At 43.4% G+C, this 24,139-nt stretch overlaps 1 long non-coding RNA gene across 2 annotated transcripts; it reads right to left on the reverse strand.

Annotated features, from left to right (window-relative positions):
- Window positions 1–746: 746 nt before the first annotated feature.
- LOC140470643 (uncharacterized) lies at window positions 747–23,601 on the reverse strand. Of its 2 annotated transcripts, none has more exons than XR_011956580.1 (4): window positions 23,422–23,601; window positions 22,717–22,771; window positions 15,221–15,302; window positions 747–6,489 (listed from the first exon to the last, which is right to left on the reverse strand). It is a non-coding gene; the product is annotated as an uncharacterized lncRNA (long non-coding RNA). The 2 variants fall into 2 exon arrangements; XR_011956579.1 differs by having other exon boundaries at window positions 747–7,995.
- Window positions 23,602–24,139: the final 538 nt, after the last annotated feature.

The raw sequence follows: 24,139 nt of genomic DNA on the forward strand, positions 1-24,139 counted from the left end.
CAAGACTGTCTCATTAATAGCAAAGATCTATGTAGCACCGATAGCTGTGAAAGGTGCAATGCCCTCGTGCCAACTTCTTGTTCTTTCTTCCTCGATTATCATTGCTTACAAAGTAATAGTGTAATACCAGTTTGTCAGCGAGTGGTACACCCTTCCCTGCCACCATCTCCACCAATATTCAAATCATTCATTCCACAAATGCTAATCGAAATGCTATTCTTTCAAAAAATTGTTGGAAAGCAAATACTTGCATAACATTGCACTGCGTTAATGTCAACTACATTCGATAAGAGTTTGTTGAATTTGCAGAGAAAAATGATGGGCTTTGAGTTTAATTGCTTTCAAAGAAATACCTTTTGGGAGGCAACATGAAAATCCGGAATCTGTATGCTACCATCAGTGCTTTTTGGCACTGACGGTAAGAACGAATTCAGATTATTAAACTAGTTGTTTTCTTGGTTCAGTTATTGTTTTTTTCCTCCATTGTTGAATGAAATTGTGGGTTCTCAATTTAATTACTGATCAAGACGTCACATAGCCCTGTTGTAAATTGTTGTGACAGAAATGCTCAGTTGGAATAGAAGCCTGTTCAGAAAAAGGTATGAGCCATATCATTCACTTATGTTATGGGTCAGACCAGAACTCGCCAAAACATTTCAAGAAAGTAGCTTAGGCCCTAACTTTGCTCGTTGTTTTAAGTCGGTGTAGAGTGGGTGTTCCAGGAATGATGCAGCTGGCCAAACCACTTAGTTTTAAATGAATCAGAATTTATTTGGACACTTATGGAAAGAAATACATATACAAGAAAACAGAATATAGACTAACTCAATTATTTAAAAACTCAACAGACTATCCCAATTCATTGAAGCTGTTCCAAATTCCTGCAACAATCCCATATGCACAATTTCACAAGAACGTTTAAAACATGCACAGGGTATTACAGGGAAGTGAAATGTCAAAGCAATTCAGCATGGAACACCTTCTTCCATGTAGCAGTTTCTTTTGGATTCAAAGCTAACAAGTTACCAACAGTTCTGAACAGATTGCTAATGAAAAATCAAAGCAATCCAAATCAGGGAAAAGCTGAGCTAGAAGAACTGGCGACTCAACATTCAGTGTTTGTTTTGAAGAAGTAACAAAGAAGATTGATGAGGGCATAGCAGGAGATGTGATCTATATGGACTTCAGTAAGGCGTTCGACAAGGTTCCCCATGGGAGACTGAATACAGGGAGAACTAACCATTTGGATACAGAAATGGCTCCAAGGTAGAAGACGGTGGTGGTGGAGGGTTGTTTTTCAGACTGGAAGCCTGTGACCAGTGGAGTGCCACAAGGATCGGTGCTGGGCCCTCTACTTTTTGTCAATTACATAAATGATTTGGATGTGAGCATAAGAGGTACAGTTAGTAAGTTTGCAGCTGACACCAAATTGGAGGTGTAGTGGATAGCGAAGAGGGTTACCTCAGATTACAACAAGATGAAAGATTAGATTACTTACAGTGTGGAAACAGGCCCTTCAGCCCAACAGGTCCACACCACCCCGCCGAAGCGCAACCCACCCATACCCCTACATTTACCCCTTACCAAACACTACGGACAATTTAGCATGGCCAATCCACCAGACCTGCACATCTTTGGACTGTGGGAGGAAACCGGAGCACCCGGAGGAAACCCACACAACCACGGGGAGAACGTGCAAACTCCACACAGTCAGTCGCCTGAGGCGGGAATTGAACCCGGGTCTCTGGCGCTGTGAGGCAGCAGTGCTAACCACTGTGCCACCCACAAGATCCTGACCAGATGAGCCAGTGGGCTGAGAAGTGGCAGATGGAATTTAATTCAGATAAATGTGAGGTGCTGCATTTTGGGAAAGCAAATCTTAGCAGGATTTATACACTTAATGGTAAGGTCCTAGGGAATGTTGCTGAACAAAGAGACCTTGGAGTGCAGGTTCATAGCTCCTTGAAAGTGGAGTCGCAGGTAGATAGGATAGTGAAGAAGGCGTTTGGTATGCTTTCCTTTATTGGTCAGAGAATTGAGTATAGGAATTGGGAGGTCATGTTGCGGCTGTACAGGACATTGGTTAGGCCACTGTTGGAATATTGCATGCAATTCTGGTCTCCTTCCTATCGGAAAGATGTTGTGAAACTTGAAAGGGTTCAGAAAAGATTTACAAGGATGTTGCCAGGGTTGGAGGATCTGAGCTACAGGGAGAGGCTGAACAGGCTGGGCTGTTTACCCTGGAGCGTTGGAGGCTGAGGGGTGACCTTATATAGGTTTATAAAATTATGAGGGGCATGGATATGATAAATAGACAAAGTCTTTTCCCTGGGGTCGGGGAGTCCAGAACTAGAGGGCATAGGTTTAGGGTGAGAGGGGAAAGATATAAACGAGACCTCAGAAGCAACTTTTTCACGCAGAGGGTGGTACATGTATGGAATGAGCTGCCAGAGGATGTGGTGGGGGCTGGAACAATTGCAACATTTAAGAGGCATTTGGATGGGTATATGAATAGTAAGGGTTTGGAGGGATATGGGCCGGGTGCTGGCAGGTGGGACGAGATTGGGTTGGGATATCTGGTCTGCATGGACGGGTTGAACTGAAGGGTGTGTTTCCATGCTGTACATCTCTATGATTCTATAACTCAAAGTCGACAATCCCAGACATTTCAGAATTTATGCATTTACGATCCCTCTTAAAAAAAAGGACAACGTAAAATTGTTAACAAAGCAGCATGGTCACACTGAGAACATAGAGCATTGAACATGCCCGATAAAAGAGTAATTGCTCCAACTCGTCATCAAAGCCGAGCAACTTTAGTTTTGAAAACAAAAACAGATTTCCAGAAGAAGACGACTTTCCAAACATTTCATAAAATGAGCGTACAAAGAATGGTACAAAAGTGTAACATAATGGATTATGGCTGATGTCTGTTCCAATTAAAGAATTTCTCTATATTATAAAGAAAAAGCTTATGTATGCTCCTGGTCGGATAGGGCGGTCCACGTCATTGGATATTATCACACAGTTTCCAGGGGAAATAAAAGTTCAACTGGCTCGAGAAAGTGAACATTACGCATCAAGAGAAAGGAAAATGTGTGCGCATTAGAATAACTTACAGACGTGGAGTCCACATGAACAAACAAATAAGGATCAGTTGTCATTTTATTTGACATGATAGGTGCCCTGTTGTCATCTTACTGTAATTCGTTATAAAGATTTTCCTGCTACCAATACACAGAACAAGCGTTCAAAACGTTACATAGTGGGCATGGGGATTTACACATAAGTATTAAAATTTGTTCTTCCCCTCTGAAATACGAACATGAATGCTCTATAATCAAGGCAACCTGCCATCCTTATGTCTTCTGTGTACAAGTGATTGCTGACTAACGTCTATCCTTGGAAGGTAAATATTCGCATGAAAAGGCTTAGGATGGCATTGAGTCAATGGGCTAAATTTAACAGCGACGCCGATATACCCGGGAGGGGAAGTGAGGATAAACAGTTAGAGGGAAAGGTAATAAGAAAATGTCCATCGTCACAGAAATCGTGCTTTGTGTTTTATTTTAATCAGAAACAGCTCATTCGGAGGTAGTGACGTAAATTATTTAACAGCCATTTCAATACTTAATTAATTGTGGATTAGAAACAATAAATGTAAAATATCCGACTAAAATGTGCTAAGGATACTAATTTTGTTGAATGTTCAGAAGCAATTAGTCCCTTCCATGACGGTATTCCCGTGAATCCAGTTTACATCATTTTACGTCCCACTTCAATGAAGTTAGATGACACACTATTACCTTGTCCACTTTTTTTTTCCAAATGGGTAATCTGAATGGGTAACTGAAACCACCTTTAACACTTCGCAATATATCCTGCAAGATTGTTATGTTTCCTAACCTAAGGACAAGATTGTGTATTGGGTTGAAAATCTGGAGTGAGCCCAAGGGCATATGTCCGTGCGTTTTTCTCTCTGAAAGAGACAGATGAGATGGGAGATTGCGACTTGGTCTTGGATTGCGTCAGTGTGGTGAGACATTGGATTTAATTATCGTGGGAGAGACTGCATGTTGATCTGGAGTGCACTGCTTCTGTCTCCAATAGATACATTAAAAAAAACTGTTAATTTGTGGGCTGTGGGTCTCGCTGGTCTGCAGTTCCCACTTTCACGGTAATGACTAACAGTCATTGGATGTCAATCCATCAGGATCGCAACAATTTTCTGCTCTGATTCTGTGAGACGGAGCAAAGCATGTTGCTTCCTGTTTCAATACGTTTGCAGCATCATAGGACTGGATGAGAGAGCCTAATGTTGCAGGGCACTGAGAGTGGAGCCTGAAACAGTTATATGGCCTGGAAACAGGAATTCACGCCGGGCAGGGTCTGTACACGCGTCTGTGCGTGGCTGAAGCTACTGCCATGGAGAAACCCGAGGAATCCCAGCCCATGGACAAACCGTGGAAGTGTGGTAACTTGCTTGTCCAGTCTGCACTGGAGACTTATGGGTGCAATCACACTAGGGAAACGCAGTTCTCCTGCACCAAATGTGGGAAGGGCTTTACCCAAGCCCCCAAGCCTCCCACTTGCTTTCCCACGAGCAGGTCCACACTGGGACTGGTGGTCCATCTGCCCCGTGAGCGGGAAGGGCTTTACCCAAGCCTGCTACCCGCTGTCACACCAGCAGGTCCACACTGGGACTGGGTTTGCCTGCCTTGCAACTTGTAGAGGTACCAACAGGGGCACCAGGCCTCCCAGCAATCAGATTCCACCGGTGTCACTGCTGTGGGTCTCTCCAAGAACTGAAACCCCTGCCCATTCACACAGTGGCTGCAGTGCGAGAGTTGGTGGGCATTTCTTTTTGTTTTCTGCAGGACCCCACAGTGCGCAGGGGTGGCACAGTGACTCAGTGGTTGGCACTGCTGTCTCACAGCGCCAGGGACTTGGGCTCGATTCCACCCTCGGGCCGGATGTCTGTGTGTAGTTAGCATGTTCTCCCTTTGTGTCTGTGAGGCCTTTGTTTGAGTGCTCTGGTTTTCTCCCATAGTCCAAAAATATACCGGTTAGGGTGAATTGGTCAAGCGAAGTTGCCCACAGTGTTCAGGGATGTGCACATGTGGTGCATCATTCAGGAGTAAATGTAGGGTAATAGGATAGGAGAATTGGTCTGGGTGGGTTAATCTTCAGACAGATAGTGTGGACTTGTTGGTCTGAAGGGCCTATTTTCACAATTATTCTGTGCACTTTGCTTCCATTTGGCGCTGCTGCTCAGGACTGCATGTTCCAACTGAAACGATCTGCAGAAACTTGAGACCACAAGACCATAAGAGCAGAAGTTAGGACATTTGGCCCATTGAATCTGCTAGGCCACAATTGGAGACAAAAAGAGAACTGCAGATGTAGGAATCCAAAGTAGGCAGGTGGGAGGCTGAGAGAACACAGCAAGCCAGGCAGCACCAGCAGCTGGAGAAGTCAGAGTTTGCAGTATTAACCCTTTTTCAGCACTGAAGAAGGGTTCTACCCGAAACATTGACTTCTCCATCAGCAAAGCTTTCCCACGATGATGCTGGGGATTGCAGTGTTTGAGCTAGAGGGAGAGGTTGAATAGGTTGGGACTTTTTTTTCACTGGAATGTCAGATGCTGAGGGTTGACCTTGTGGAGGTTTATAAATTCATGAGGGGCATGGATAGAGTAAATAGACAAGGGGAGGAGGTGACCAGAACTAGAGAGCATAGGCTTCTGGTGAGAGGGATGAGATTTTAAAGAGACTTAGGGTGCAACATTTTCACACAAAGGGTGGTGCATGTATGGAATAAGCTGCCAGAGGAAGTGGTGGACACTGGTGTAATTACAACGCTTAAAAGACATCTGGATGGGTTTATGAATAGGAAGAGTTGGTAGGGATATGGCCAATTGCTGGCAAATGGAACTAAATTAGGTTAAAATGTCTGGTTGGGATTGTGAGTTGGACCAACTCTGTTTCATTGCTGTTCATCTCCCTGACTCTATGACCCTATCACCATTCAATCATAGCTGATAAATCTCTCCACACCACTCTCCTGCTTTTTCCTTGTAACCTTTGATCAGCAATCAAGAACCTATCCACCTCCATCTTCAATATACTCAATGTGTCTTGCCTTGTCCAGAGCTGGCAGCTGGTTGATTGTTGGCCTTTTGCCCAAAACGTTGATTTTCCTGCACCTCAGATGCTGCCTGACCTGTTGTGTGTTTCCAGTACCACTCTAACCTTGACTCTAATCTCTGGCATCTGCAGTACCCAGCTCCACTTGTTGATTTAGTAAGTCGAGAGAAAAGTATTTTTAAGCAGAAAGCCACAGAGAATGTTAATTCTCTTTCTAAACAAAGAGAGGAAAACCACTGCTGACCGCTGCAGACTTTGGAAGCTTTGAAAACCAGCTGTTTGACTCCAGTATTTTTCTATCCAGTTAAAGAATTCTTGTCACTTTCTGGGAATGAGTCCCAGGCTGTAAGAAATAGGTGAATACTTCATGGCGTCCATTCACATTCTGCAATGACTACGGGGTTTGTTATAGATCTATGTGCCTGCAAATAACTCACCATCCAAGGATTGCCCAAAGGCATGGCAATCCACTGTTAGAAACTGTTTCATTGAATGGGTAATTCTTTGTTTTTATTTTTTCTTTTAACTTGCCCCTGAAGTTTCTGTCTATGAGACAATGGGGGACATGATCAAAAGGCTGAGATCATTGCTGTGAATTCGGTTATCTTGGTTAACCTTGCCCTAGTAAAGTTACAGTATTTACAATTGTTAGTTTTTGTTCAAATTGCAATTTTTGCGTGCGCTATCTGTTCTTCATCAAGTCTGGTTCGGAATAGTAGAGGAATTTTGAGGGATATTGTATATTTTAATTTCACTGTGTTGTGAATCCGGTGATAGTGACACTCGTTCGTGTTGGCTTGCTTCCCCTTGGTTGTAATGCCTTTCACCCCAACCACTCACTGTGGTAGTGACACTCAGCACATGCTGAGGTTTTCTCATGAAATTCTCAGTACAGACTTGGAAGGGAAAATGTTGACCAGGTCAGAATATACGGTGCTAGCAGCAAAACGCCAAGGAGACATGTGACAAAGCAAAAGTTTGACAATGTGAGACAAATAAGGAACTTCGACAGTAATGAGGAGGTCACAAGTCAGTGTTCAAGATCGTAACAAAGTATGTTACTGCCCCTGTAACAGTGTTATGTTGTCCTTGTTTTGTTTTTTTTCCAAAAGGATTTGTAAAGGCAGTGGTGCCGAAGTAGTGAATAGACACAGCCTGACTCAACAACCAGGGGAAGCCTTGCTTTTTTTTAAAGTAGTTGTACAATGAAAGGCGAGTGGCAAGTTCTCTCAGCTCAGGTTTTATTTCAGTTTGATTTAATATTACTAGAATAAAAAAAATGCTGAGGACCTAGAGAAGCAGCTACAACGAAACAAAGTTCTATACTCTAACAGACGTTTTCTTGATTGACTACTCTCTGAAACTATCAATACTGACCAGAATGTGCAGGTTCGGGTGAATTGGCCATGCTAAATTACCCATAGTGCCCAAGGATGTATTGGTTGTACTAAAGAATACACGTGCAGGTTATTGTGGTTTGCCATGCTAAATTACTGATAGTCTCCAGGGCTGTGTAGGTTAGGTGCATGAGTCAGGGATAAATGCAGAGGGGTAGGGGAATGCATTTGGGTGGGTTACCCTCCGGAGGGTCAGTGGGCACTCGTTAGGCTGCTTCCATATTGTAGGATTTCTCTGAAAGGAAGGGATGTTTTTCAAACTGTGCTCTCCTCCTGTAACACTGCAGGGCAACGCAGGCGCAGTGCGGACCAGCCAGCCAGCCGTCCAGAACATGCACAGTGTGGGTTCTGCCGTTGACCTCCCCTGACCCTCGCCCCATTTTAACGTCAAAACGCGGAAGTGGTTTTGTCAAATTCAGAATGAATCTCCCTCCTCTGGGCAAATCCTTGACCTGGGAGGCAGAGAGAGAGAAGGGGTCAATCTCTTCAGTTGCAGCAACTGGAGTGAACCCAGGGCGAGAGCAGACGTTGCAAACTCAGGAATGTGTGTTAATTACCCGGATGAGGAGAGCCAGAAAGACAGAAATTGGGTAGGGGGAGGGGGAAGAGATCTTTTCTGTTTTTACTTTTAAAATGTACACGGTCCCCGTAACTAAATACAACAAGTGCATGCAATGTCCCTCATTGCATCTCCAAGCTGGCTGCAACGGTTTTACATAGAACATAGAACAGTACAGCACAGAACAGGCCCTTCAGCCCACGATGTTGTGCCGACCACTGTTCCTCATGTATGCATCCTTAAATTTCTGTGACCATATGCATGTCCAGGAGTCTCTTAAATGTCCCCAATGACCCTGCCTCCACAACTGCTGCTGGCAACGCATTCCATGCTCTCACAACTCTCTGTGTAAAGAACCCGCCTCTGACATCCCCTCTATACTTTCCTCCAACCAGCTTAAAACTAGGGTTAGTCATTTCTGCCCTGGGAAATAGTCTCGGGCTATCGACTCTATCTATGCCTCTCATTATCTTGCATACCTCAATTAGGTCTCCTCTTCTCCTCCTTTTCTCCAATGAAAAAAGTTCGAGCTCAGTCAACCTCTCTTCATAAGATAAGCTCTCTATATGTGTGAAAATAGATAATTCCCTGGGCCAGATGGGATTTATCCTAGGATTCACTGGGAAGCCAGGGAGGAGATTGAAGAGCCTTTGGCTTTGATCTCTGTCGTCATTGTCTACAGGAATAGTGCCAGAAGACTGGAAGATAGCAAATGTTGTCCCCTTGTTCAAGAAGGGCAGTAGAGACCACCCTGGTAATTATAAATCAGTGAGCCTGACTTTGGCTGTGAGTAAAGTGTTCGAAAAGTCTAGAAGAGACAGGATTTCTAATCATCTCAATAGGAATAAGTTGATTAGGAATAGTCAATATGGTTTTGTGAAGTGCAGGTCATGCCTCAAAAACCTTATTGAGTTCTTTGTGAAGGTGACCAAACAATGAGGGTAAAGCAGTTGATGTGGTGTATATGGATTTCAGTAAAGTGCTTGATTAGGTGTTTTCAGTAAGGTTCCCAATGGCAGGCTATTGCACAAAATATGGAGGCATGGGATTGAGGGTGATTTAGTGATTTGGTTCAGAAATTGGCTAGCTGAAAGAAGACAGAGGGTGGTGGTTGATGGGAAATGTTCATCCTGGAGTTCAGTTACTAGTGGTGTATCGCAAGGATCTGTTTTGGGTCCACTGCTGACGTGGGTGAGGGCACAGAAGGATAGGTTAGTAAATTTGTGGATGACACTAAGGTCAGTGGAGTTGTGGACGGTGCCAAAGGACATTGCAGATTACAGAGGGACATGGATAAGCTGCAGAACTGGGCTGAGAAGTGGCAAATGGAGTTTAATGTGGAAAAGTGTGAGATGATTCACTTTGGAAGGAGCAACAGGAATAAAGAGTACTGGGCTAATGGTAAGGTTCTTGGCAATGTAGATGAGCAGAGAGACATCTGTGTACATGTGCATAGATCCCTGAAAGTTGCCACCCAGATTGAGAGGGTTGTTAAGAAGGCATACGACGTGTTAGCTTTTATTGGGAGAGGGATTGAGTTTTGGAACCATGAGGTCATGCTGTAGCTCTACAAAACTCTGGTGTGGCCACACTTGGAAAATTGCATCCACTTCTAGTCACCGCATCACAGGAAGGATGTGGAAGTTTTGGAAAGGGTTCAGAGATGATTTACTGGGATGTCGCCTGGTCTGGAGGGAATGTCTTATGAGGAAAGGCTGAAGGACATCTGGCTCCATTAGAGAGAAGAAGGTTGAGAGGTGACTTAATAGAGACACATAAAATAATCAGAGGGTTAGATAGTGTGGACAGTGAGAGCCTTATTCCTCTGATGGTGATAGCTGGCAAAAGGGGACATCACTTTAAATTGAGGGATGATAAATATAAGACAAATGTCAGAGTAGTTTCTTTACTCAGAGTAGTAGTAGAGGCATGGTATGTTCTGCCTGCAACTGTAGTGGACTCACCAACTTTACAGGCATTTAAATGGTCATTGGATAAACATATGGATGAAAATGGAACAGTATACTGTGCTGTCATGTTCTGTGTTCTATTATCTCACTAAATCCTTCCTACTCCATCATTTCAAATTACGATTATGTGATCGCATTGATTATTTGAGAAAATGGTATTGAGTTTTCTTGTATTTAATATCAGACTTCATAGGAATGCAGGGCTACTTGTAGAAAATGTAAGTTAATTTGAAACAATGGCACAAGAAGCCTTTGTGATGAAGATAGAGTCATAAAGAAAATCTGTTCCTGCAAGTTGGAGAAATGGAGAATAACGTTGTGCTAAAGGTGGGGATGGCAGCTCCTCTGCCACCATGATCCCTTGATGGAAATGGGATGCTGTCTGAGTGGGAGTAGAATTGTTAGCTGGATGTCTCTGACTGCTGCAGACCACAATGACTCCATGGGAGAGTGATATTCATCTCGATTGGATCATTTCCTGTTGCCTGCAGTGTATATGGAACTCCATAACTGTTAGTCCCTGCTCTGCAGTTATGATGTTTGTATTTTGAACAAATTCGGAATCAGTCAGTGGCTGTGTGCGTGTGCAGTAATTATTTTCCACCATCAGGAACACTGTCCTGGAGAAACTCAGTTCTGAATAATAGTCACTGGCCCCAATACATTAACGCTACTTTCTATCAACAGGTGCTACCAGACGTGCTGAATTTTTCCAGCAATTTCTACATTTGTTTCCAGCCCATAACATGTTCAGTTTTACTTGTCAGGCTTTGGCACACAATGGGTGTTTGGAATTCACATTATTTAATTGCCATGTCTCTGTATGTGACAAGAATTCATTAAAGGTTTAACTCTGTCCTGCCCAATCACTAATAAACTTAATAACACTGTTTCATCCTGTAAATTAGTGACTTTTGTCTGGTTTCCTTCTATCTCTGTGTTTAACATCTATGTTATATATGGTTTTTGAAATGATGTTAAGGTCTGATTTTCTTTTCCATCTTGATTTTAACTTTAAAAATGTCATATTAAATGTAGATTTAACACCTTTCCCAGGCATCTAGTTCAGATAAGAATTCAGTCTAAACCCCTTGAAAAATGGTGTAAAATATCAATGGGCTTGACAATATTAGACAAGAACTTTCAAAAGCTGATTGGCAGCAGATACTCGCAGGTAGAGTGATGGCTGGAAAACAGGAAACCTTCAAAAATGAGATAACAAGGGTCCAGAGACAGTCTGTTCCTGTTAGGGTGACCGGCAAGTCTGGAAGTGTAGGGAATGCTGGATGATGGAGAAATTGAGGTTTTGGTGAAGAGAAAGAAGGAAACATATGTCAGATACAGACAGCAAAGATCGAGTGAATCCTTAGAAGAGGAAAAGTTAGTAGGAGTATACTTGAGAGGGAAATCAGGAGGGCAAAAAGGGGGCATGTGATAGTTTTTGCAAATAGTTTTTAGGAGATTCCCAAGGGATGTTATGAATACATTAAGGACAAAAGGGTAACTAGGGAGAGATTAGGGCCCCTCAAAGATCAGCAAGGTGGCCTTTGTGTGGAGACACAGAAGATGGGGGAAGATACCAAATGAGAATTTTGAATCAGTGTTTACTGTGGAGAAAGACGCAGAAGATATACAATGGGGGGAATAGATGGTGAAATCTTAAAATGTCCATATTACAAAAGTAGTATTACTGGATGTCTTGAAAGACATAAAGGTGGATAATTCCCCAGGACCTGATCAGGCATACTGTCGAACTCTGTGGGAGGTTACGGAAGTGTTTGGCATGTCCCTTGTCGAGATATTTGTATCATCGATAGTCACAGGTGAGACGTCGGAAGACTAGAGGTTGGCTAACGTGGTGCTACTATTTAAGAAAGGTGATAAGGAAAAGCCAGGGAACTACAGGCTGGTGAGCCTGCCATTGGTGTTGGGCAAAATATTGGAGGGACGGAACTTACACGTATTTCGACAGTCAAGGTCTGATTCGGGACAGTGAACATGGTTTTGTGCAAGGGAAACCAGGATACACAAACTTGATTGGGTTTTTTGAAGAAGTAACGAAGAGGATTTCCCCATGGGAGACTGGTTAGCAAAGTTAGATCTCATGGAATACAGGGAGAACTAGCCATTTGGAAACAGAACTGGCTCGAAGGTAGAAGACAGAGGGTGGTAGTGGAGGAATGTGACCAGTGGACTGTCACAAGGATTGGTGCTGTATCCAATACTTTTTGTCATTTATATAAATGATTTGGACGTGAGCAGAGGAGGTATAATAAGTAAGTGTGCAGATGACACCAAAACTGGAAGTGTAGTGGACAACAAAGGAGGTTACCTCAGATTACAATGGGATCTTGATCAGATTGGCCAATGGGCTGAGGAGTGGCAGATGGAGTTTAATTCAGATAAATGTGAGGTGCTGTATTTTGGGAAAGCACACCTCAGCAGGACTTATACACTTAACGGTAAGATGCGAGGGAGTTTTGCTGAACATAGTGACCTTGGAGTGCAGGTACATAGTTCCTTCAAAGTAGAGTTGCAGGTAGATAGGATAGTAAAGTCGGCGTTTGGTATGCTTTCCTTTATCGATCAGAATTCTGGAGTGCATGTTGAGGCCATACTGGACATTGGTTAGACCACTTTTGGAATATTTCATACAATTCTGGTCTCCTTCCTATCAGGAGGATGTTGTGAAACTTGAAAGGATTCAGAAAAGATTTACAAGGATGTTGCCAGGGTTGGAGGATTTGAGCTAGAAGGAAAGAGACAATAGGCTGGGGCTGTTTTCCCTGCAGTATCGGCTGAGGGATGAATTTATCGAGGGTTATAAAATCTTGAGGGGCATGGATAGGATAAATAGATAAGGTATGTTCTCTGGGATGGGGGAGTCCAGAACTAGAGGTTTACGGTGAGATGGAAAAGAAATAAAAAGACCCAAGTGGCAAGTTTTTCATGTAGAGGGTGATACGTAAATGGAATGAACTGACAGAAGAAGTTGTGGAGGCTGGTACAATTGCAACTTTTAAAAAGCATCTGAATGCATATATAAATAGGAAGGGTTTGGAGGGATATGGGCCGGGTGCTGGCAGGTGGAACTAGATTGGTTTGGTTCATCGGGTCTGCATGGACCAATTGGACCGAAGGGTCTGCTTCCCTGCTGTACATCTCTTTGACTCTATAATTGATGAGGGTAGAGTGGTGGACGTGATCTATAAGGACATCAGTAAGACACTTGGCAGGTTTCCTCATTGTGGCCTGGTTAACAAGGTTAGATCACATGAAAATCACAGAGAACTAGCAATTTGGACACAGAATTGACTTGAACGTGGAAGACAGAGCGTGACGGCGGAGGGTTACCTTTCAGACTGGAGACCTGTGATCAGTCGTGAGCCACAAGGATCGGTGCTGGGTTCACTGCTTTTCGTCATTTATATCAATGATTTGAATGTGAACATAAAAGGTTTGCAGATTACACCAAAATTGGCGGTGTAGTGGACAGCAAAGAAGGTTCCCACCGAGTACAAAAGGCTCATAATCAGATGGGCCAATGGGCTGAGCAGCGGCAGGTAGAGTTTAATTCAGATAAAGGCTAAGTGCTGCAGTTTGGAAAGGCAAATCAAGGCAGGTGTTATATACTTAATAGAACATAGAACAATACAGCACAGAACAGGCCCTTCGGCCCACGATGTTGTGCCGAACTTCTAACCTAGATTAAGCACCCATCCATGTACCTATCCAAATGCCGCTTAAAGGTCGCCAATGATTCTGACTCTACCACTCCCACGGGCAGCGCATTCCATGCCCCCACCACTCTCTGGGTAAAGAACCCACCCCTGACATCTCCTCTATACCTTCCACCCTTCACCTTAAATTTATGTCCCCTTGTAACACTCTGTTGTACCCGGGGAAAAAGTTTCTGACTCTCTACTCTATCTATTCCTCTGATCATCTTATAAACCTCTATCAAGTCACCCCTCATCCTTCGCTGTTCCAACAGGAAAAGGCCGAGAACTCTCAACCTATCCTCGTACGACCTACTCTCCATTCCAGGCAACATCCTGGTAAATCTTCTCTGCACCTTCTCCAAAGCTTCCACATCTTTCCTAAAGTGAGGCGACCAGAACTGCACACAGTACTCCAACTGTGGCCTAACCAAAGTCCTGTACAGCTGCAACATCAAATGGTAAGCTCCTGGGCAGTATTAATAAACAAAGAGACCATAGAGTGCAGGTTCATTGTTCCTTGAAAGTGGAGTCGCTGGTCGATAGGATAATGAAGAAGACATTGAGTATGCTGTTTTTTATTGGTCTGAGCATAGAGTTTCAGGGTTCAGATGTCATGTTGAAGCTGTACAGGTAATTGGTTCAGCCACTTTTGGAATATTGTTTGCAATTCTGGTCTCCTTCCTATTGGAAGGACGTTGTGAAACATGAAACATTCAGAAAAGATTTAGAAGATTGTTTCCAGGGTGGGAGTGTTTGAGCAAAAGGGACAGGCTGAAGATGCTGGAGCTGTTTTCTCTGGAGTGTTAGAGGCTGAGGGGCGACCTTATAGAATTTTATAACCTTTATAAAATCAGGAGGATTACGGATAGACTAAATAGACAAGGCATTTTCCCTGAGGTGGGAGAGTCCAGATCTAGAGGACACAGGTTTCAGGTGAGAGGGGAAAGCTTTAAAAGGGACCTAAGGGGCAACGTTTTCATGCAGAAAGTGGTGTGTGTGCGTGTGGAATGCGTAGCTAGAGGAAGTGGTGGAGGCTGGAACAATTCCAACATTTAAAAGGCATGTGGATGCGACATGAATAGGAACAACTTAGAGGGATATGGGCCAAGTGCTGGCAAACGGCACTCGTGTTGGCCGATGGGACGTGATTAGTTTCGAATATCTGGTTGGCATAGATGGGTCAGACCGAATGGTCTGTTTCTATGCTCTACATCTCTATAACTCTATGGCTGCGATTTATAACAATTATTGGCAAATGGGATGATGTACATAAAGAATGGAGAGAGAAAGAAAAAAATTAATTCCTCTGAGGGAGTTGACTCTTGATTTGAAAATTTCTCTCTGGAAATTGAGTCAATGTGTGTCTAATTCAATCTGCTCTGTAACTATGGAAAAGATGCTCTTCAGTCTGACTGTGGTAACATACCTGCTGTTTGTTAGAAGGAACTGATCACACTTGGCTTTGTACCGAGGACATATTACACTGTCTTGGTCCTTCAAGTAATTGTCTGGAGGGAGACAGAAGAGACATCGTCTGTAAATCAACATTACGTCAATGGAATAATTTAATAATCATTTGGCTGTTCTTCCTTCAAGACAGCAATTCCAACAGGACCACAGGCTGATTCTATTGTTGGCCTGAGCTGCTCTTTGGCGACTGTATCAAAAAAATCTGTACTAATTTGCTGAGAATCAGATACTAAGCAACTCCTCTACAAATGGGATAATCTAATACAAGTGAGTGTTTGGATATGAACATTTCCTTATCTATCCATAGCTGTCAGTTCCTGCTCAGCGAATGTGTGAAGACGGTGGCACAGTGGTTAGCACTGCTGCCTCACAGCACCAGAGACCCGGGTTCAATTCCCACCTCAGGCGACTGACTGTGTGGAGTTTGCACGTTCTCCCCGTGTCTGCGTGGGTTTCCTCCAGGTGCTCCGGTTTCCTCCCACAGTCCAAAGATGTGCAGGTCAGGTGAATTGGCCATGCTAAATTGCCCGTAGTGTTAGGTAAGGGGTAGATGTGGGGGTATGGGTGGGTTGCGCTTCGGCGGGGCGGCGTGCACTTGTTGGGCCGAAGGGCCTGTTTCCACACTGTAAGTAATCTAATCTAATCTAAAAAGACAATTATCAAGATGAACCTGTTAAATGCTGCTCTATGAATATCTGAGTGTAATTATCAATCCATATAATCTGTGCAAATATGCGAGTGAATACAGTTATCAATCTGTCGCTGTCACTCTCTGGTAAATATATTTACATTTTCTCACCACAGAGACACATAGAGACAGACTGATAACTACACTCATACATTCACATAGCATAAACCAACAGGTCCAGATTGGTAACTGAACTGATAGGATCAAGGATAACCCCAAGGCATTCTATGCATATGTGAGAAACCTGAGAATGACGAGAACGAGGGTAGGTCCGATCAAGGACAGTGGTGGGAGACTGTGTATTGAGTCGGAAGAGATAGGAGAGGTCTTGAACAAGTACTTCTCTTCAGTATTTACGAACGAGAGGGACCGTATTGTTGAAGAGGAGAGTGTGAAACGGACTGATAAGCTAGAAGAGATACCTGTTAGGAAGGAAGATGTGTTGGACATTTTGAACAACTTGAGGATAGACAAGTCCCCCGGGCCTGACGGGATATATCCTAGGATTATGTGGGAAGCAAGAGAGGAAATTGCAGTACCGTTGGCAATGATCTTCTCGTCTTCACTGGCAACTGGGGTGGTACCAGGGGACTGGAGAGTAGCGAATGTTGTGCCCCTGTTCAAAAAAGGGAATAGGGATAACCCCGGGAATTACAGGCCAGTTAGTCTTACTTCTGTGGCAGGCAAAGTAATGGAAAGGGTACTGAGGGATAGGATTTACGAGTATCTGGAAAGACACTGCCATGATTAGGGACAGCCAGCACGGATTTGTGAAGGGTAGGTCTTGCCTTACAAGTCTTATTGAATTCTTCGAGGAGGTGACCAAGCATGTGGATGAGGGTAGAGCAGTGGATGTAGTGTACATGGATTTTAGTAAGGCATTTGATAAGGTTCCCCATGGTAGGCTTATGCGGAAAGTCAGGAGGCATGGGATAGAGGGAAATTTGGCCAATTGGATAGAAAACTGGCTAACCGGTCGAAGTCAGAGAGTGGTGGTAGATGGTAAATATTCAGCATGGAGTCCAGTTACAAGTGGAGTTCCGCAGGGATCAGTTCTGGGTCCTCTGCTGTTTGTAATTTTTATTAATGACTTAGAGGAGGGAGTCGAAGGGTGGGTCAGTAAATTTGCAGATGATACAAAGATAGGTGGAGTTGTGGACAGTGAGGAGGGCTGTTGTCGGCTGCAGAGGGACTTAGATAGGATGCAGAGCTGGGCTGAGGAGTGGCAGATGGAGTTCAACCCTGCCAAGTGTGAGGTTGTCCATTTTGGAAGAACAAATAAGAATGCGGAATACAGGGTTAATGGTAGGGTTCTTGGTCAGGTGGAGGAACAGAGGGATCTTGGGGTCTATGTACATAGATCTTTGAAGGTTGCCACTCAGGTGGATAGAGTTTGTAAGAAGGCCTATGGAGTATTATCGTTCATTAGCAGAGGGATTGAATTCAAGAGTCGTGAGGTGATGTTGCAGCTGTACAGGACTTTGGTTAGGCCACATTTGGAGTACTGTGTGCAGTTCTGGTCGCCTCACTTTAGGAAAGATGTGGAAGCTTTGGAGAGGGTGCAGAGAAGATTTACCAGGATGTTGCCTGGAATGGAGAGTAGGTCGTACGAGGATAGGTTGAGAGTTCTCGGCCTTTTCTCGTTGGAACGGCGAAGGATGAGGGGTGACTTGATAGAGGTTTATAAGATGATCAGCGGAATAGATAGAGTAGACAGTCAGAAACTTTTTCCCCGGGTACAACAGAGTGTTACAAGGGGACATAAATTTAAGGTGAAGGGTGGAAGGTATAGGGGAGATGTCAGGGGTGGGTTCTTTACCCAGAGAGTGGTGGGGGCATGGAATGCGCTGCCCGAGGGAGTGGTAGAGTCAGATTCATTGACGACCTTTAAGCGGCATTTGGATAGGTACATGGATGGGTGCTTAATCTAGGATAGAAGTTCGACACAACATCGTGGGCCGAAGGGCCTGTTCTGTGCTGTATTGTTCTATGTTCTATGTTCTATGTTCTAACTCGTGTATCCACATAGAGGAAACTGCCAGGGGCTTGTTCATAAATACATTTCATACATTTTAAATAAATATGATCAGTCCCTGTGTGTTCGTCTAATGCGGATATGTGAGTTTAGTTATCTATATGTACCTGTCAGTTTCTGTCCTGCTAACGTGTGTGTTTGCTTGACCAATCTGTCCCTAATAGTTTCTGCTGTGTGTCTGAGAATGTAGTTATCAACCTGAACGTGTATGTTTCAGCTATGAGAATGTGTCAGTTTCTGCTGTATGAATATTAAATGCAGTCATCAATTTGAACCAATCAGTTTAATCTGTGAAAATGCAGATATTCACCTCTACCTGTCAGTTGAAGCGATATCAGTATGTGAGTGCAATTATCAAACAGTCCCGGTCAGGCTTTGCTATTTGGCCCCAAAGTGTCATTGTCAATCTGTTACTACTATGTCAATATGACAGTGTAGATACTAATGGGTCCCTGTCAGTTTCTTTCCTGTCAATATGTGAAGACAGTTATTGAGCAGTACCCATCAGCTTCTGGTCTGTGAATGTGGGTGTATTAATCAAACGGTAGCTGTCAGTTTCCGTGATGTGAATGTGGGAGTACAGTTATCATTCTCTACGTGTCAGTTTCTTCTTTGTCAAAGTGAGTGCAACTGTCAATCTGTATCTTTCAGACTCTGCTGTGTAAATACATAAATATAGTTGTCAATTTGTAGCTGTCAGTTTCTGCTTGGTGAATATGTTTGTGAAATTGTCAATCCTTCCAGTTTCTACGATGTGAACGTGTGAACTGAGTTTTCATCTGTCACTATCAGTCTCTGCTTTGTGAATGTGAGAGTTTAATTATCAATCTTTCCCCGTCAGGCTCTAATGTCAATGTTTGAGTGTGTTTATTCATCTTTTCCTGTCAGTTTGTGTGACTGTAGTTATCAACCTGTACCTCTCAGATTCTGCTATATGAATATGCGAGTGTAGTTATCCATTTGATTTGATCTGATTTATTATTGTCACATGCACTGAGATACAATGGAAAGTATTGTTGTGTGTGCTTTACAGGCAGATAATATCATACAAAATCATCAGGGTAATAGAACAGAATCCACAATATAGTTTTAAAGCTGCAAAGAGAGAGGGAATAATGTTAAAATTTGAGCCAGGTTAGAGTGGTGTTGGAAAAGAACAGCAGGTCAGGCAGCATCTGAGGAGCAGGAAAATCGACGTTTCAGGCAAAAGCCTTTCATCAGGAATGTCCGAAACGTCAATTTTCCTGCTCCTCGAATGCTGCCTGACCTGCTGTGCTTTTCCAGCACCACTCTAATCTGGATACTAATCTCCAGCATCTGCAGTACCCACTTTCGCCTTAAAATTTGAGCAGTACATTCAAAAGTCTGATGTCAGCAGAGAAGCTGTTCTTGAGTTTGTTGGGTGATGTATTCAAACTTCTGTATTTTCTGGTGGTCGGTAGGAAAACATTAGTTTTTATACAGACGTTAGGCTGGGTGGAAGGGTGAAGAGAAAAAGATAGATGGAAATAGAGTCAACAGAAAGAGAAGAACAGTCGGACAGACAAAGGAGTGGAGTGACATGGTGACAGTGGTTAGCACGACTGTCTCACAGTATTGGGGACCCGGGTTCAATTCCCACCCCGGGCAATTGTCTGTGTGGAGTTTGCACATTCTCCCCGTGTCTGTGTGGGTTTCGTCCGGGTGCTCCAGTTTCCCCCCCACAGTCCAAAAATGTGGTTAGATGAATTAGCCATGCTAAATTGCCCTTGGTGTTAGGTGAAAGGGTAAATGTAGGGGAATGGGCCTGGGTGGGTTGCTCTTCGGAGGGTCAGTGTGGGCTTGTTGGGCCGAAGGGCCTGTTTCCACAATGCAACTGATCCAATCTGCCAGACTCAGTGGGTGAAAAGCTTATTAATAGGGCCTGTTAGTGGCTAACAATTGGTGGTGTATAACAGCAGATTAAATGTTAACAAGGCCGGATATGTGGGTTTTTGGGTAATGATATGGGAGAGCTCAAGCCCTGCAGTTACCAGAAGGCTGTCGAGATCCCAAGGAGAAAATGAGGTGCTGTTCTTCCAGCTTGTACTGAGCTTCGCTGCAGCACTGCAGCAAGCCTGAGACAGAGATCTTGGCCAGGGAACTGGGTGGGGTGTTGAAGTGGCAGGCAACTGGAAGCTCAGGGTCTTTTTGTCTGGACAGAATGTCGGTGCTCTGCACTGTGGACACCCAATCTACAGTCAGTTTCCTTAACATAGAGGAGACCACATTGTGTGCATTTTCCTGGCCACCATCAGTTCTGAGGACTGGTCACTCGACCTGAAACACTGCCAGACCTGTGAATTTTCCACTAATTTTTGTTTTGTTATCAATCTCTGCCTGTTAGTTTCTTCTCTGTGAATATGAGAGTGGTGTTATCAAAGTGTACACGTCAATTTATGTGGTTTGAAATTGGGAGCATAATCAATCTATTCCTGTCAGTTTCTGCATTATGAATATGAGAGTATAGTTATCAATTTTTCTCTGAAATTTACTGCCAACTACATGTGAGTTGTTTACCAACCTGTCCGTCACATTCTGCTCTGTGCAAATGAGAGTGCAGTTATTAATCTGTATCTATCAGCTTCTTGTTTATAAATATGCAAATTCATTTATCATACTGTCAGGTACCTGTACCTGTCAGGTTTTGCTGTGCGAATGTGTTAGTCTCGTTATCAACCTGTACCTGTCATATGTGTGTGCGCGTGATTATTGTTCTCTTCCTTTTAGTTGCCGCAATGTGAATATTGTGAGAGCAGATATCAATCAATGTCTGTCAGCTTTGGTTGTGTCCATACGAGAGTTTAGGACTTAATGTATACATGTCAATTTCTGCTGTGTCCATGTGTGAATTTAGGAACTGATCTATATATGCCAGTTTCTGCTGTGTGACTGGGAGAGTGAAGTTCTCAATGAGTTCCAGTCACGTTCAACTCTTATATATCAAAGTTGCTCAATTCTCTGGCAGCCAATAATATTCTAAGAGTCTACAGATGTCCATGAATCTATTGTTGATTGCCAGAAAAACTCATCTGGTTCAGTAATGTCCTTGAATGAAGGAAACTGCCATCCTTCCCTTGTCTGGCCTGCATGTGACTCCAGACCCACATCAATGAGGCTGCAGGGGTAGTTAGGGATGGTCAATAAAGGCTGGCCGAGTCAGTGATGCCCCCATCCCATGAATGAATGAGAAAAAAAAATATATGACTGAGACTCAATCTGATAATAGTGTTTAGGGTGTTGAGATTGGGCCTGAATCTCTTATACATTTTGTAATTTATGACTCAATCACAGAATTGGTACAACCATTCAGCCTGTTGTCTCTGCACTGGGACATTCTATTCTTTATCTGTTCTCCATACTAGTTTCCACTAATTATTGGGATTCTAATCTTCACTCACTCACTGTCAGTGTCTCGGTGTAAATGCCAATTTGAAATTAGTTCTGCAGTTATTAGCCTAGGGTTATTAGTTATTACCTGTAGTGCCAGTTTTGCTCGGTGTGCAACAGTGACAAGTTGAGTATATGGATGCCATTCTCTACGTTCAGTTGTGTTTTTTCAGCAGGGTGTAGGATAAACCCATTCAATATCTGATAAACCTGTGTGATTGAGGGATTAACGTTGGTTCAATACTTATCTTTGCCAAGAATCTGTGTATTCAATCTCAGCTTTGTTTTTACATTTTATGTGTGCAGTAGTCTTTGGCAGCTGCTGCTGGGCACTGCAATAATGTAACATCGAATATGAACATCTTCTGAAGCGATTACTAATGTGGTCAGTCAATTTATAACTGTCCATATCTGGAAGTAGTTGTGGGCCTAAATTGCATTTTTATTTCCCTTTTACCATTAACTGGCTGAGTGAGAGTGAGTTTTCTGTTGTGCTGCCAATCTGTATCACTTTAAAGAGTGGTACTGGTCGAGATCACACCAACATTGTCTGTATGTCTCTGTGTGATTCCAGTTCTGATACACTTTATGATGTAGTTTTAAGGTCTTATCAGTGTTTCATACACTAAAAAAATATGGAAATGCTTCTGCATTACTGAGGCCCTCAACCAGAATGTGAGTATGCATAAAGTGTGTTTACATCAACACTAGGCTGAGAGTGAGAATGAGAGAGACAGAGACAGACACAGATGTGTATATACAAATGTGAATGAGCATTAAGCATCCTCTCGAGAAGCATCCTCTTTAGATAAGGCTAGACCAAGAGGTTCATTTGAAATTTACATTGTTTGATTATTGTCTTTGCACAGGACAACTGTTTATCAAAAGAATAATTTTGTCCTGCTTAGTTACTCATAAATGTCCAACATTGCTTCTATATCTGCACTCAAATATACACTTCATATATATATTTGTTATAGCCATGTAACGCCATGATCGGTTTGTTCTAATGATTGTAACTTTCAAAATGCCAAATCTACAAATGAATTTAATGTAGCTCATAAATGTATATTTACTATAAGCATACAGTCTAACCTACTTCTAATCTTGTGAATGATAATTGGCTTTGAGTAATGGAATTTACTGTCACTGAGGTGGTAAACACTGAGAATAGGGCAAAATAATATAGATTTATATATCGTCAGTTGTTTTTAACTCTTGGATTGAATGTGTACTTCTGGAAATGGAATTCAATGTGTGTCTGACTCAATCCACTCTAACTGTGAAAAGGACCTTCTCCTCTCTGACAGTGGTAACATACCTGCTGGGTGTGAGAAGCAGTTGGTTCCCCTTGGATTGATCCATCAAATATTTGCCTGGAGAAAGACAAAAGAGAGAGCTCCTGTACATCACTAGCAGCTGAGTAGGAAGATATCAAATGATCAAAACAATATTCAGGTCATGATCGTTATAATTCTTTGTTTTTGAACAGGGCAAGATAAACAGTAAGGATCCTGGTTCCACTCGAGCCCTGGGCTTCTTCCAGTCTTTTTCTGTTTCCCAAATTCTAAAACATTTCACTTAGATAAAATAAACTCACCAACTTATGGACATCTCCACAAATGGAATGATTACACAGTTCAATGTCCAGCTCCCAATACATTAACTGTTGAAAAACAAATATTGGGCACGATTTCACATACTTGGGGACGTTTCCCGGTGCCTGCTATATTTATCCTAGACAGGATTATCACATTTGTTTTTACTGTCCTTCATTTCAATGTCTATTCGCAATAAACAGCGTGAAACAGAAGCCAAACAATGAATTCCCATCAGTGTTTAGGGGATTATAAACCCCAAGACCATCTCACAGCAGCTTCTTCCCGCTCTCCCTCCCTCAGCAGGCCCACACACAGCCCGAGAAAGGCCTCTCTCTTCCCCCCAGCCCGCTCACTCCAAAGTTCCGGGACCAGTTCCTGCTCCGCTCGGCCTCTTACAAACAGCCCCCGGTTCTCCCTGAACTCACCCCGAATCAATCCCGGTCTCGGAGCCCCCTCTGTGTCCCAGGCTCCCATCCCGATGTGCTGCTGGAAGGAGCCTGCTGTTCCCTCCCTTCCCTGGGCGCTGATCTCTCCATTGCGGTCTGTTTCAAACAAACCTCTTGTACTCACTGAGTAAATGCTCCTCAATGGCAGCGCTGGGGGAGGGCCTCACGCATGCGCTCCTCGACCCAGGAACAATCAGCGTTGGGGGAGGGACTGCATCGAACACTGCTTTTCCCAATGATTCCCCGAAACAAACATCAATTGGTCATTTTCCCCAATTCCCTTTTGTCCCAGTTTGACCAAAGGAACTGAGGCTGTGGGGGAAAGGGCAGAGAAGGTTTCAAGCTGGGACATTGTCCCTTTATGAAGCTCCAATGGAGCTCATTCCCGGGTCATGTTAATAACTCCTCCCTCCGGCTCTCTCACAATCTGATCAGGGAGCGGAGAAACTGGCGGCCACTCGGCCCATCCCCTGTGCTCCCCCATTCAAGAACATCACGTCTGATCTTATGTTAACTGTGGTATGTAATCCTGCTGACTCCTCATCCACAAATATTAACTCCTTGCCAAAAGTAACATACAGAGAGATGGAATAAGTGGAACATTCCTACGCAGGCAGAAAATAACTGATGGAGAGAGTCTTGCATCACAGTGTCAGTGCTTCTTTCTGGGTCAGGAGGGCCGTGCAAAAGTCAGACC

Source organism: Chiloscyllium punctatum, chromosome 52 (assembly GCF_047496795.1).
Source record: "Chiloscyllium punctatum isolate Juve2018m chromosome 52, sChiPun1.3, whole genome shotgun sequence".
NCBI lineage: Eukaryota > Metazoa > Chordata > Chondrichthyes > Orectolobiformes > Hemiscylliidae > Chiloscyllium > Chiloscyllium punctatum.